Raw genomic sequence first — 12,943 nt, 5'->3', positions numbered from 1 at the left:
TGTAATCAATTAAATCACATTGATAGGCGTGACATCGGAAAGGTATCATTATAACTGTTTTATTTTTCACAACGTTGTGCGCCGTGATGACCAAGGCTGATCGAATATGGTGGCATTAAATATTGATGGTGCTTGGATTACATAATCTTGCCACGCGCCCCCCTTTTTGATTGCTGATGAAGGACTTGGGGAGAGCAAAGGTACGATGACATGACAATCTCATCCAGTCACAATACAACAGTCCAGTGGTTCATGTCTCCTTCTATTAGACTCGGGGGTGACTTATGATGTAGGGAGCATTAGAAGCCTATACGTGTACTAAAGTCAATAGCCATGTTGAGATGGAAGTTTGAGCCTTTACTCGGCGTACTTGAGACTAGAAGTTTCACCATTTATCTCAGTCCACCCAAGACAAGAAGCTTTGCCATTCTACTCAGCCTATTTGAGATGAAAAGTTTCACCATTTAGTTCAGCCTACCCGAGACAAAAAGCCTTGTTGATCTGATGCTCTTGCTCGTCCCTCTCGACCTCGCTGACTTGATGACTTCAGCCCACTCGTCTCGTCTCCTCCGATCCCGACATTTCCTTTTCAACCTCTTAGTTCCACCGATCCAATGCCTCTCCACTTGATTGGTCAAACCCTCTGACCCAACTACCCCAACTAGTCAATAGCACGTGGGCTGGCACAACATGTGGGATAGCATGTGTGCCGACATAACACGTGGGATAACACGTGAGTTATCAAAGCAAGTGGAACAATATGGTTGACATAGTGTGACCCACATGATCTTCTATAGTATAGAATATGGGTTAACATGCCCCTCTGATACGATGATTTAACACTTTCTCTTTCAGATTATGGCATCCCATCAACCAAAACCTAGAGAAGAGAGGTGTCATTTCATTCTTCCAACAATAATATAAAAGGAGTATGTTCTTGCGGGCAAAGGTACGTGCACATATACCCACAAACCACCAACATCTTCTCATTTTACTATTTTTCTTCTCCACTTCCCTTGTTGGAAACTTGACTTGAGCGTCATAATGGTTGAGCCAAGGCATTTCCTGACCTTCATTTTAGCTCTCTCTCAAGCTTCGTAGGGATTCCTATCGGTCCGATCTTTCCTTACTAATTGGCAACTCTGTCATTATAGAACATAATTGTCTGATAGCTTATTTGTCGATAATCTTAGATAGGAATAATCATTTTGACCATAGGCTTGTTACATACAATTCATCCAATTCACTTATGCTAATATTTATCGACCAGATTAGTAGCTTGGTCCATCGATGTAGTGACTCACTTAACTTGCTTAGTCAATTTCCTAACCTAACTAGCCTCATCCTATTTAACTTACTCATTTTTATTTATTTGAAATCTTCATATTGAAAATATTGAAAATGAAAAAAATGTTAACCAGTATTAAGCGAAACAAAATTTTCATTCTCTTAAACTAGGAACCTATGAAATATGACAAGTCATTCATCAAAATAAAATTTCTCAGTTCAACTAGTTAAACTTTCCTACTATAGGATAAAAGGGTTAATTCCTACTTTCCGGCCACGATCAACTATAAATTGAACGTGATTTACTTTTGTTCACATAAACAACCTTCTATCATCAATGAACTCACTGTAGATAAGACATTAAATATAATATTTTTTCTTAGGGCATTTACATTGTCGTTAATATTTGGAGCGTGGATACTTTTTAATTGTACTATAGTATTAACACGTTCAATTCTTTCAACGCGTTAATACCTATAGATTAAAAAAAACAAACAAATATAAAAAAAAAACAATAACGTGTCCACAAGTTAATGGTAATGTGGATACCTTTAGGGTGCGTTTAGTTCAGGGTTATCCTTGATAATCTTGGTTATCCATCCAAGGTTATCAACGAAAACCTTGTTTGGTTTAAGTAATCGATGATTCCTGAGTAATGTTTCATGTCCGACATGTCAACAAAAGGGCATGCAACCTGGAATCGAAAAACCTTAGAAAATTGAGGTTTTTCTTGATTCCGGGATTAACGAAATTTTTTTACCCAAAATACCCTCAAATAAAAGAAAAATGTAATAAAAAAAGGAAAATATAAAGAAAAAAAAACTTTTTAAAAAATAAAAAAAATGTAAACAAAACATAAAAACAATTTTAAAAATAGAAAAAACATAAAAAATCTAAAAAATAATAAAAAAGGGAAAAAAATCAAAAACATAAAAAATAGAAAAAACGTAAAAAATAAAAAAAAATAAAAAAGCATAAAAAATATTTAAAAAATTTAAAATATAAATATAAAAAATATAAAAAATAAAAACATAAAAAAAATAAAAAATAAAAAAACCATAAAAAATAAAAAATAAAAAATTTAAATTTTTTTAAAAAAATGAAAAAAAAACACATAAAAATAAAGAGAAACATGAAAAAAATAAAAAAAATGTAAAATTTAAATAATAATAATAATAATATATATGGTAGGTATTGTAACCAAGAGTAATATAATAAAATATTAACTAGGTTATTTATTAAAATCTTTAAATAAATAAATTTTTGTTGTATTACCTACGATTGAATCAAATAATATTTGGCTATATTTTATTCCTCATAATTTTAATTATGTGATTACTTGATAATCATATAACTAAAATTATATATGATAATTTGAACCATACGCACCCTTAGAAGTAAAATAAATAGATTTAGAATTGCATACGCTGAAACAAAAAGTTAGTCTAAATTTAGCCTTGACTAACTCACTCAAGTCACTACAATTAATCTCCTGTTCAAACGATTTGCGTTAATCGGCAAACCTAGAGTTGTCTCCCCGAGCCTCCAAATTCTATCCTCCAAGATCAGCTCCACCTGCCACGCTATATAACGCCTCGAGGCCATCCCTTCCAATTCGAAGCTCCTGAGTCGACCCTTTCTAGATTGCTAGATCCACGTCTCCTCAATAAATGCTAGCCGGGAACTTCCATGGCGTTTCGCTAATTACTACTTCGTCCCTTTCAATTTTCATTTCGGAAGAGAGAGTGTGTTTTCCTTTTTGAATCTTTATCCATTGCATACTCAGAGATGGCCGCCGCCAACACTGTTCTAGCGGTTCTTGCTTTGTTGTTGGGTGTCTCCGGTGTCATCCGCGCCAAAGACCCTTACCTCTTCTTCACATGGAACGTCACCTATGGCACCATCTCCCCCCTCGGTGTCCCTCAGCGGGGCATCCTCATCAACAGCCAGTTCCCCGTCCCGAACATCAACTCCACCACCAACAATAACATCGTCATCAATGTCTTCAATAACCTCAACAAACCCCTCCTCTTCACTTGGTATATATGCGATCGGATACTGATCACTCCTTGCTTCTCGATCTGATTTTGATTTCAATTGTCGGAGACATTTTTGTGTATTTTTTTTTCTCCTTTTGGCAGGAATGGAATTCAGCATAGGAAGAATTCATGGTTTGATGGAGTGGTGGGAACCAACTGCCCGATCTTGCCAGGGACCAACTTTACATACCATTTCCAGGTGAAGGACCAGATTGGCGGCTTCTTCTACTTCCCGTCGTTGGGGATGCACAAGGCGGCCGACGGCTTTGGTGGGCTGTGGGTTAACAACCGCCTCCTCATCCCGGTTCCCTTAGACCCCCCTGCCGACGACTACACCGTCCTCCTTGGCGACTGGTACACCAAGGACCACACTGCCCTCGAGAAGACCGTCGATTCCGGCAGCAACATCGGCCTCCCCGCCGGCGTCCTCATCAACGACAAGCCCGGTAAGGATCGTGCGCCGATGTTTGAGATAGAGGCCGGAAAGGTGTACCGGTACTGGATCTGCAATGTGGGCATCAAGACCTCGCTCAACTTCCGGTTCCAGGGTCATGCCATGGAGCTGGTGGAGATGGACGGATCCCACACGATTCAGAACTTGTACGACTCCCTCGACATCCACGTCGGCCAATGCTTCTCCGTGCTGGTGACGGCCGACCAGAACCCCAGGGGACTACTACATCGTGACCTCCAGCTGGTTCTTGAGGCGCAAGGTGCTGACCGCCACTACAAAAATATCCAGCAATACTGACGGAATTATCCGTCGGTATTCCATCGGTAATGGGCCTTACCGACAGATTATCGACGGATATTAATCTATCGCGAGAATATGCATCGGAACCTATTTTCCCGACGGAGGGAATATTTCCGTCGGTATCTACCAACAGAAATCTATTTCTGTCGGTAAACACGCGAACACCTGGCGCCCCAGTTTTCCGACGGAAATATAATTTCCGTCGGAGAAGGGGTTCTGATAAAAAAAAACTTCGTATCGTAATTTCCGACGGAAATACCATTTCCGTCGGAAATTGCCGATGGAATTGGTATTTCTGTCGGAAATTACCGACGAAAATTCTAATTCCGTCGGCAATTTCAGACGGAATTGGTATTTCCGTCGGAAATTTTCGACGGAAATACCAATTCTGTCCGTATATTACGATATGGAATACCGATGGAACACAGATTCCATCGGTATTCCGTCAGTAAAAGAAAAAAAAACTGACAGTTTCCTTTTGTATTCTCATTCATCCCATGTATACAAATTATAATCACAAATACAATCACAGCTATAATCTCAAATACAGATATAAACTAACATAATACAGATATAATCACAAATACTGACACAGATGCAATCACAATTTACAAATAAACTAACTCAATCACATATACAATCACAGTTTACAAATAAACTAACTCAATCACAATTTACATATTCTAACAAAACATATATAAACATACATAATATAAATAAAGTATTTCCGTACTCAAATGTATAAATTCATACCATGATAACAAATACTCCAAAAACAACTAATAGTGTAAAATCCTGCAAAAAGTAAAATACAATAAATTATGAAGAAATTGATATCAATCTATAATTTGAAATGTTACATAGATGTATAATGAATTTTACATTTAAAAAAATAAATATCTAGATAGAAAGAAAATGATGATGATGATGATGATCGTGCTGAATATATACACCCTGACGCCTGAAACATATATTAATGTAAATATTAGAAATGAGCAGAGTAGAATAAAACAATCAAATATATTTTGCATGTAACTTGTATGATAAATAAAGATTTAAATAGTAGTTGAACAAACCTCGAAACATACTAATCATCACGGTCTGATGGGTCTTGAGTCTCCTGGGACTCAAGACCATTTGACGTCTGGGTGCGAGCGAAATTTGCCATGATCTCTCGCATACTGGCAAAGAGAGTATCCTGGTCGGTCCTCCTCTTCTCCTCAGCAGCCCTCCACTCATCCATAGAAGCCATCCTCTCATCCATTGTCTTCAGTTGAGTGCGCAGTTCTTGATTTTCGCGTCTTAATGACTGCACCTCACTAGAAGAAGAGGAACTAGCAAGACCCCTAGGAGTCCTCAAACGATCAAATGCCACTTTGGCCTGGGAGCCAAGGCCGTAGAGGGTGGAGTTTTTTGTCCTTCCACCGACAACATCATAATATATCTCATTTAGCGCATCGGTGGATAGAGACTGTGACTCCCCCCCCCCCCCTCTGATGGTGGCTGAGAGGCCTGAGCCACTCTTTCTGTCATTCGATCCTGTGTTCAAAATTACAATATTGATCAATATTTAATTTGATAACAATTATTAAAGTTAATCAAAATAGAAATGCATGAACAAATGAAATAAAGTTAATAATCTTACGTGTAGGGCCTGAGATCGAGAATCGACAAATGACCCATCTTTCTTCTTATGAGTCTTCAGAAATACCTCCATGCATGTGGGCTGCCGAGCAAGATCATGCTCCTACATACACAAATATTTTGAGACATAATTATACATACTAATGTGATAATAAAATAAAAAATTGTTAGAAATCATAGCTTTAAATTAAATTACCAAATCCATAGCATGCTCAACAATAGATTTCGATCCTTACGTATGCCGAGCGATTCCGATGCTCGGGCCACCTGGCTTAGTATTTCTATTAGATTGAGCCATTTCAGCATTTTCTCGCCATCTTTCTACAGCCCAGGTGGCCGTCCATGCACTCCATATCGTCTTCGAAACATACGCTGGCCTAGTGCCCTTTTTCCTGATATAATACATGAGGTCTCTGTACAGTTTAGCACAATAACTATTTCATGTAGCTTTAAACTGTTCTTCTTGACCATCTTCCCATGTATACCTTTTCTGCAATTATAAGTATAGATTTTAGTATAAGAAAGGATAAATATATTATTGAATACCAAATATATTAATTTTACTTACTACGAATTCATTGTAATAAAATGTCTTCATCTCCTGATCTACATGCCTCCATGTAGTACCAGAAGCACATACTCACTCTTTAAACTTACTAGTAATATAAGAGGCTACCCGGTGGCCATCAGGAACAAATCTACAAGGAAAAAAAATAGATATGAATAATAACAAGTCTTCAACAACTCTAATAACTTGTATTAATTATAACAAAAATACATACGTATCTCCGACAACTCTAATAACTTTGTAGCCACGGGGTGCTACTGTCTGCTGCTCAGCCATAATAATATATCTGCACAATAACATAGCATGCATGTACTAGTAATAACATTAACATTAACATTAACATTAACATTAACATCACAATACAAAAATATATATACACACATGCATAACATTAACATTAGCAACACAATACAAAATTTTATAGAAAAGTACAGTTCAGACATTACATTAGCAACTATTTAATCAACATTAATAGTTTCCAAGTCTTCATCGCTAGACTCTGTTAGTACCAATTCATCTTCACTGTTGGACATCTCTCCATCATCTATCTCCTCATAAGTGACATTAACAATATCAACAAGTAATTGAGATGTAGATTCAAGTTGTGTATCAATTGAATGTCTCTCCACTTCGTCATTCTGAAATGCATCAGTAGCCTGAGTGGTATTCGACATTTCTATAATCGAGCGAGGCTTCATTCGACAAACAGACAACCATTCACTGGCATTCTTCTCTTTGTAGGGTATTCAAGATAGAAAACCTGTGCTGCTTGTACCCTGAAAATAAAAGGTTCAAACTTGTTGAACCTTTTGTTTGCATTAACCTCAACTAAATTATACTTTGGATGTATTCTGGTACCTATTCTTGGGGTAGGATCATACCATGAATATTTAAATAGCACACACCTCTTAATATGTAATGCAGGATATTCAACTTCTATGATTTCCTCAAGTCTACCATAGTAATCATACTGAGTGTTATTGTTATCCATAGATCCTTTGACACAAACACCAGAATTATAGGTTAATCTCCGTGAATCTCGTAGTGCCACGTGTAATTTGAGGCCATTAACATAGAAACCAGAGTAGACCTTTATTTTATGAAGAGGTCCTGATGCAAGATTCATGATCCTATCATCTGTCACATTTGATATTCTACGGTCTTTAACCTACACAATTAGTAGACATTAGAACACTACTTAACACATACGAACTTAAATACTTAATAAAATCTCCAACTTACATATATTTCAAACCATAATCAACCTCTAACTTTTCAGCTACACCATCTGCATCCATTGATGGATTTTGTAGATATAGTTGTTGTTCATATAGGCTGGAAAAGAAGGTAATTTTAAGGTAAATGAGATATCAAGCAACAAATTGAACGGGGAATAATTTTTTAATTAGAGAAGTCAGCTTACTCTATGTATGGTTTGACGTCTTCACAATTTAAGAGTATGTATGTTCTTGCAGCATGATATTATTCTGGAGTTAAGAATCTAGAAATAGATGCACCCATTGGTTTGCCAGGAAACTTAAAAATAGAAAGCATCGAATTGTCTATTTCTTGAGCATCATCATAATTTCTAGGAACCTTGCGATGTATGATTTTGACATTATCAGCAAAATAATAGGAGCATAAAGAAGATGCTTCTTCAACTAGATAAGCATTACATATTGAGCCCTCAACTCTTGTTTTGTTACGAACATTATTTTTTAATTTTCTCAAAAACCGTTCGAATGGATACATCCATCTATATTGCACAGGACCAGCTATTTGTGCCTCATATGGCAAATATACCAGCAGATGTTCCATTGAATAAAAAAAATTGGGTGGAAATATGCGCTCTAACTTACATAATATGAGAGAAATGTCTATGTCTAACCGAAGCATATCATTCATCATAATACACCTCGCTGTCAAATCTCTAAAAAATAGACTTAATTCTGTGAGAGCTTGCCAAACATTATACGGAAGTAAATCATGGAAAGCTACTGGAATAAGTCTTTGCATGAATACATGACAATCATGACTCTTCATCCCAAACATCTTAAACCTATACATATCCACACAACGTGCCATATTTGAGGCATACCCATCTGGGAATTTTACTTCCTTCAACCAACTACATAAAGCATGCTTCCCATCTTTGTCTAATGTATAATAAGCCTTTGGAAATCTATTAGTTATTTCATTTTGATGCAACTCTGGTCTGTTTACTAATTGTTTTAATTCTTCATGAGATTTTGCAGTGTCCTTAGTTTTTCTAGGCACATTCATCACAGTGTTAAAGATATTATCGAAGAAATTTTTCTCAACATGCATGACATCTAAATTATGTCGAATGAGTAGATACTTCCAATAGGGGAGCTCCCAAAAAATACTCCTTTTTTTCCAACCACACTGGCACATCCTAACAATGTATCTATTTATCTCATCAGAACCAGATTGAGATACTTGTAGAAATCCATAACTGTCTATTTGTTCAATGATTTCTTCACCTGATATATGGAATGCTAGAGGAGGTTTTCTGACTACAACATTTTTTAGGAAATATTTCTTATTCTGCCTGAAAGAGTGATCAATAGGTAAAAACTTCCGGTGATTATCAAACCAGGATACTTTCCGACTACAAGGTAATGAAAAGGCATCAGAATCTGTCATGCAGTGTGGACAAGCTAATTTACCCGCCGTGCTCCATCCTGAGAACATTGAATATGCTGGGAAATCACTGATCGTCCATAATAATGCAGCATGCAATCTAAAATTACTTTTACTTGCAACATCATAAGTCACTGACCCTACATTCCATAAATCATTTAATTTTGCAATTAAAGGTTGCAAGAAAACATCTATCTTCTCTTTGGGATTGGTTGGACCAGGAATAAACACAGTAAGAAATATAAATTAATCTTTCATGCACATCCAGGGTGGTAAATTGTATGGTGTTAATATAACTGGCCAGGATGAATATTGCTGTCCCGATTGACCAAATGGTTGAAATCCATCAGCGGAAAGTCTCAATCTAACATTAAGTGGTTCCATTGTAAACGAGGGAAATACAGTATCAAGATGTTTCCATGCAGAAGAATCACAAGGATGACACATAATACCTCCTTCATGCTCATGTTCATGATGCCACGTCATGTGACAAGCTGTAGCACCAGATGCATACAAACGTTGTAATCTAGCAGTTAAAGGAAAATAATACATCACTTTCCAAGCAATATTTTTCTTCTTCTTCCCTGGTATGCGGGTAACATTCTTATAACGAGGGTGAGTACATATTTTGCATTCACTCAGTTCGTTATCTTCATGCCAAAATATCATGTAGTTGTTTACACAACAATCAATGTTCTCTACTGGCAAACCTAAACCTCTAACCAATTCTTAGTACTGTAAAAACTATCTGTCATTATGTTGTCAGCAGGAAGTAACTCTGACATTAATTGACATATGTCATCATAACATCTTTCATAAAAATGATGTTCTGCTTTCATATTCAACAACCTTGCAGTAGCTGATAATTGCGAGTGACCTGAGGGAATGCCGTCCCACACTTCTCTTTCACTAGCCTTTAACATTTCATATAGTTGCTGATGTTCAGGTGTAGGTGTTTTGTTTATATTGGAATAATCAACTGCGGCATTCATTGCATCGTGAACCATTGATTGCATTCCAATATCATAAGTTGATGAGTCATGTGCAGTAAAAGTTGTGCTAGATGATGAACCACCGGAAGACCCAATTGGTTCATACAAATAAGGTTCTTCATGACAGTACCAATTGTAATAATTTGGCATAAAACCATTCCTACATAAATGCATTTTTACAGTATCTTCATCACGGAAAGCTCTATTTTGACATTTTTTATGATTGTACGGACACTTTAATTCTGCATCATTCATACATTCTGGATGACTTTTAGCATAGTTGACAAATTCTTCAACTTCAGCAATAAAATCATCTCTAATAAATCCATTTTCTAATCGATTGTACATCCAAGCTTTGTTCATAGACATTTTCACCTAAAACTAATAAATTGATAATTAGAAATTATCTTAAATTAACGTACAAACACAAAACAAAAGAATGATATTATGTTACAGATTAAGATACGAACATAATATATATGTAAATTAAACAATGACAAATAATATAAAATACAATAAACTAAATTATACCTGAAGATGTAAATGTGTACCGGAGAAGAGCAACAAATGCTATCTGTTTACAAAATAAAAATAATTTAGCATAAAATTTATCAAAAAATTAACAAGTAGAAACACGACTGGCACAGGCCAGCACAACAGCATATATTCGACACAGCCGTCAGCATAGCAGTTTCGACATACCAGCGTCCGACACAGTAGCGTCCGGCACAGCGGCCAGGAGGCCGCCGGCGTCCGGCACAGCGGCCAGGAGGCCGCTGGCGGCACGCAACTCCCAGCGCCGGCCGGCACAAAGGCCAGCAGGGCGCTGGCGGCCACAAAGAAATGAAGCTACAAAAGAGGAAGAGGAAGAGGAAGAGGAAGAGGAAGGAGCTTACCGGCAAGATCGGGGAGGAGGAAGAGGAAGGAGATGCCTGCCGCGCGCGTGTGGAAAGAAAGGAAAGGGGCAGGGTTAGGGTTTATTTCGGCTTTACCAACGGAATATAGATTTCATCGGTAAAGCTATTATTTAAAAAAAAATACACATCACCGACGGAATTTTTTAATTCTGTCGGTAATGTAGATATTACCGATGGAATATAATATTCCGTCGGTAATATTCAGCCTTTACCGACGGAAATTTTTATCCGTCGGTAGCCCCGTTGGTAAAGCTGTTTTTTTTGTAGTGTGTCCACTACGCCGACTCCTCAGCTGTGCCGTCGTAGGTGCTACCCAAGGCGTCCACTAACTGGGCTTGGTCCTTTAACCAGTGGCGGTCATTCCGGTGGAACCTGACGGCCAGCGCCGCTCGCCCCAACCCCCAGGGCTCCTACCACTGCGGCATCATCAACATCATCCACACCATCTCTCCAGCACGCCGAATTTCATAGATGGTAGGCTCCAGTACGCGCTCAACGACGTCTCCCACGTCGACACATAGACGTCGCTCAAGCTCGCTGAGTACTTCGGCTTCGGTAGCAACTACTTCATGTACGACATTGGCGGCGATGAACCGTTGATGACTTCGGCTCCATCAAGCTGCTCCCATGCGTCAAGACCATCGAATACCAGACATTCGTGGAGATAATCTTCGAGAACTCCGAGAAAGCCGTGCTGGCATACCACCTGGATGACTACTCCTTCTTCTTAGTCGGGTAAGTCGCTATCTCAACAACTATCACTACTTGTCGACCATTTGCCGACCTCCTTCTTCTTGAGTACACAGGATGGGTCCGGGGAAATGGTCGCCGGAGAAGAGAAAAACATACAACATGCTCGACGTGGTGAGTGGGCACGCCGTCCATGTGTTTCCCAAGTCGTGGTCAGTGATCTTGATGACGTTCGACAACGTCGGCATTTGGAACCTGAGGTCGGAACTGTGGGAGCGACGCTACCTGGGGCAGCAACTCTATATCAGCGTGCAAACGCCGGTGTGGTCACTCAGGGATGAGTACAGCTTGCCGGACACAACACTGCTCTGCGGTGCCATTGTCTCGCTCCCCAAGCCACCTCCCTACACCTAAGCGTGAAGTTGTTTTGTTGTTTTGTTGTTGTATGTACACAATTATATAAATTATTTCATTTAACTTATTATTATTATTTCATCTTGTCAGGAATATGAGAAGACGAAACTGTCGAAATGACGCGTTTGAAATATTGACTACCTCTCTATGACCCGGATGGTAAGCTATCTTCTGTGTTGATCAAGTCGTCAGAAGTTCTCTGGTCAACCGTACTTGTAGCCAGTGACCGGATTGCCCCGGTCCCTGGTATCCTGAGATGCTCGAGGTGAGTCCCACGAACATATAAGTAGCCACATAATAGTAGAACAACGAAATAAATATAGGATGAGTACAGTAACGTACCCTGGTTTGGGGGGCGCCCTCGGGTGGATCGATGAACTGGTCACGATGCTAATCAAGTCATCGCGACCTTGAAGAGCAGATGAATGTGAGGCAGCTGAAGAGCCGAATCTGGGGGGCGACGACATGGAATCCAATGCAGCACGGATCTAAAAGGCAACATGTAGGCTGAAATACGTCAATGACACCTAGGCCGGAATACCACAGCAGCTTGCAGGTCGAACATCGTATCAGGTCGAAGGCCGAGGCAAATAAATAGTACAAAATTTAAGGGCTCAAGTGACGATTATCCGGAGGGCGAAGACTGTGGATGAGGTAGCGACGACAACCGTCGGAGGCGCGACAATGACAATAGCCAATGGGGGCAGCTACGACAGTGGTGACGGCTGCTGGAGGTGGTGCCTTTGGAGGTGGCGTTGGTGGTCGCCAGAGGCGGCGCCCGCTGGAGGCGGTGGCATCTAGAGACGGTGGCCTCTGGTGGTGGTTAGGACCTCAGCGACCGTCGAGATTGCGACGACCGGCTGAGGAGGCACTCGGTGGCACTGGCAGCACTGGAGAGGGCCTTGGGCGGCCGACAGAGGTCGCTAGAGGCGGCACCGGAGGCGACAGCAGTGCTCCTCGATGTCGTGAGCATA

The 12,943-nt window shown here is 39.3% G+C and overlaps 1 pseudogene; it reads left to right on the top strand.

Annotated features, from left to right (window-relative positions):
* Positions 1-3,075: 3,075 nt before the first annotated feature.
* On the top strand, positions 3,076-11,969 carry LOC122049029 (annotated as a pseudogene).
* Positions 11,970-12,943: the final 974 nt, after the last annotated feature.

The sequence above is a fragment of the Zingiber officinale genome, chromosome 2B, assembly GCF_018446385.1.
Source record: "Zingiber officinale cultivar Zhangliang chromosome 2B, Zo_v1.1, whole genome shotgun sequence".
Lineage (NCBI taxonomy): Eukaryota > Viridiplantae > Streptophyta > Magnoliopsida > Zingiberales > Zingiberaceae > Zingiber > Zingiber officinale.
The sequence above is the reverse complement of the archived record's forward strand: the minus strand, read 5'-3'. Positions and strand labels throughout refer to the sequence as shown.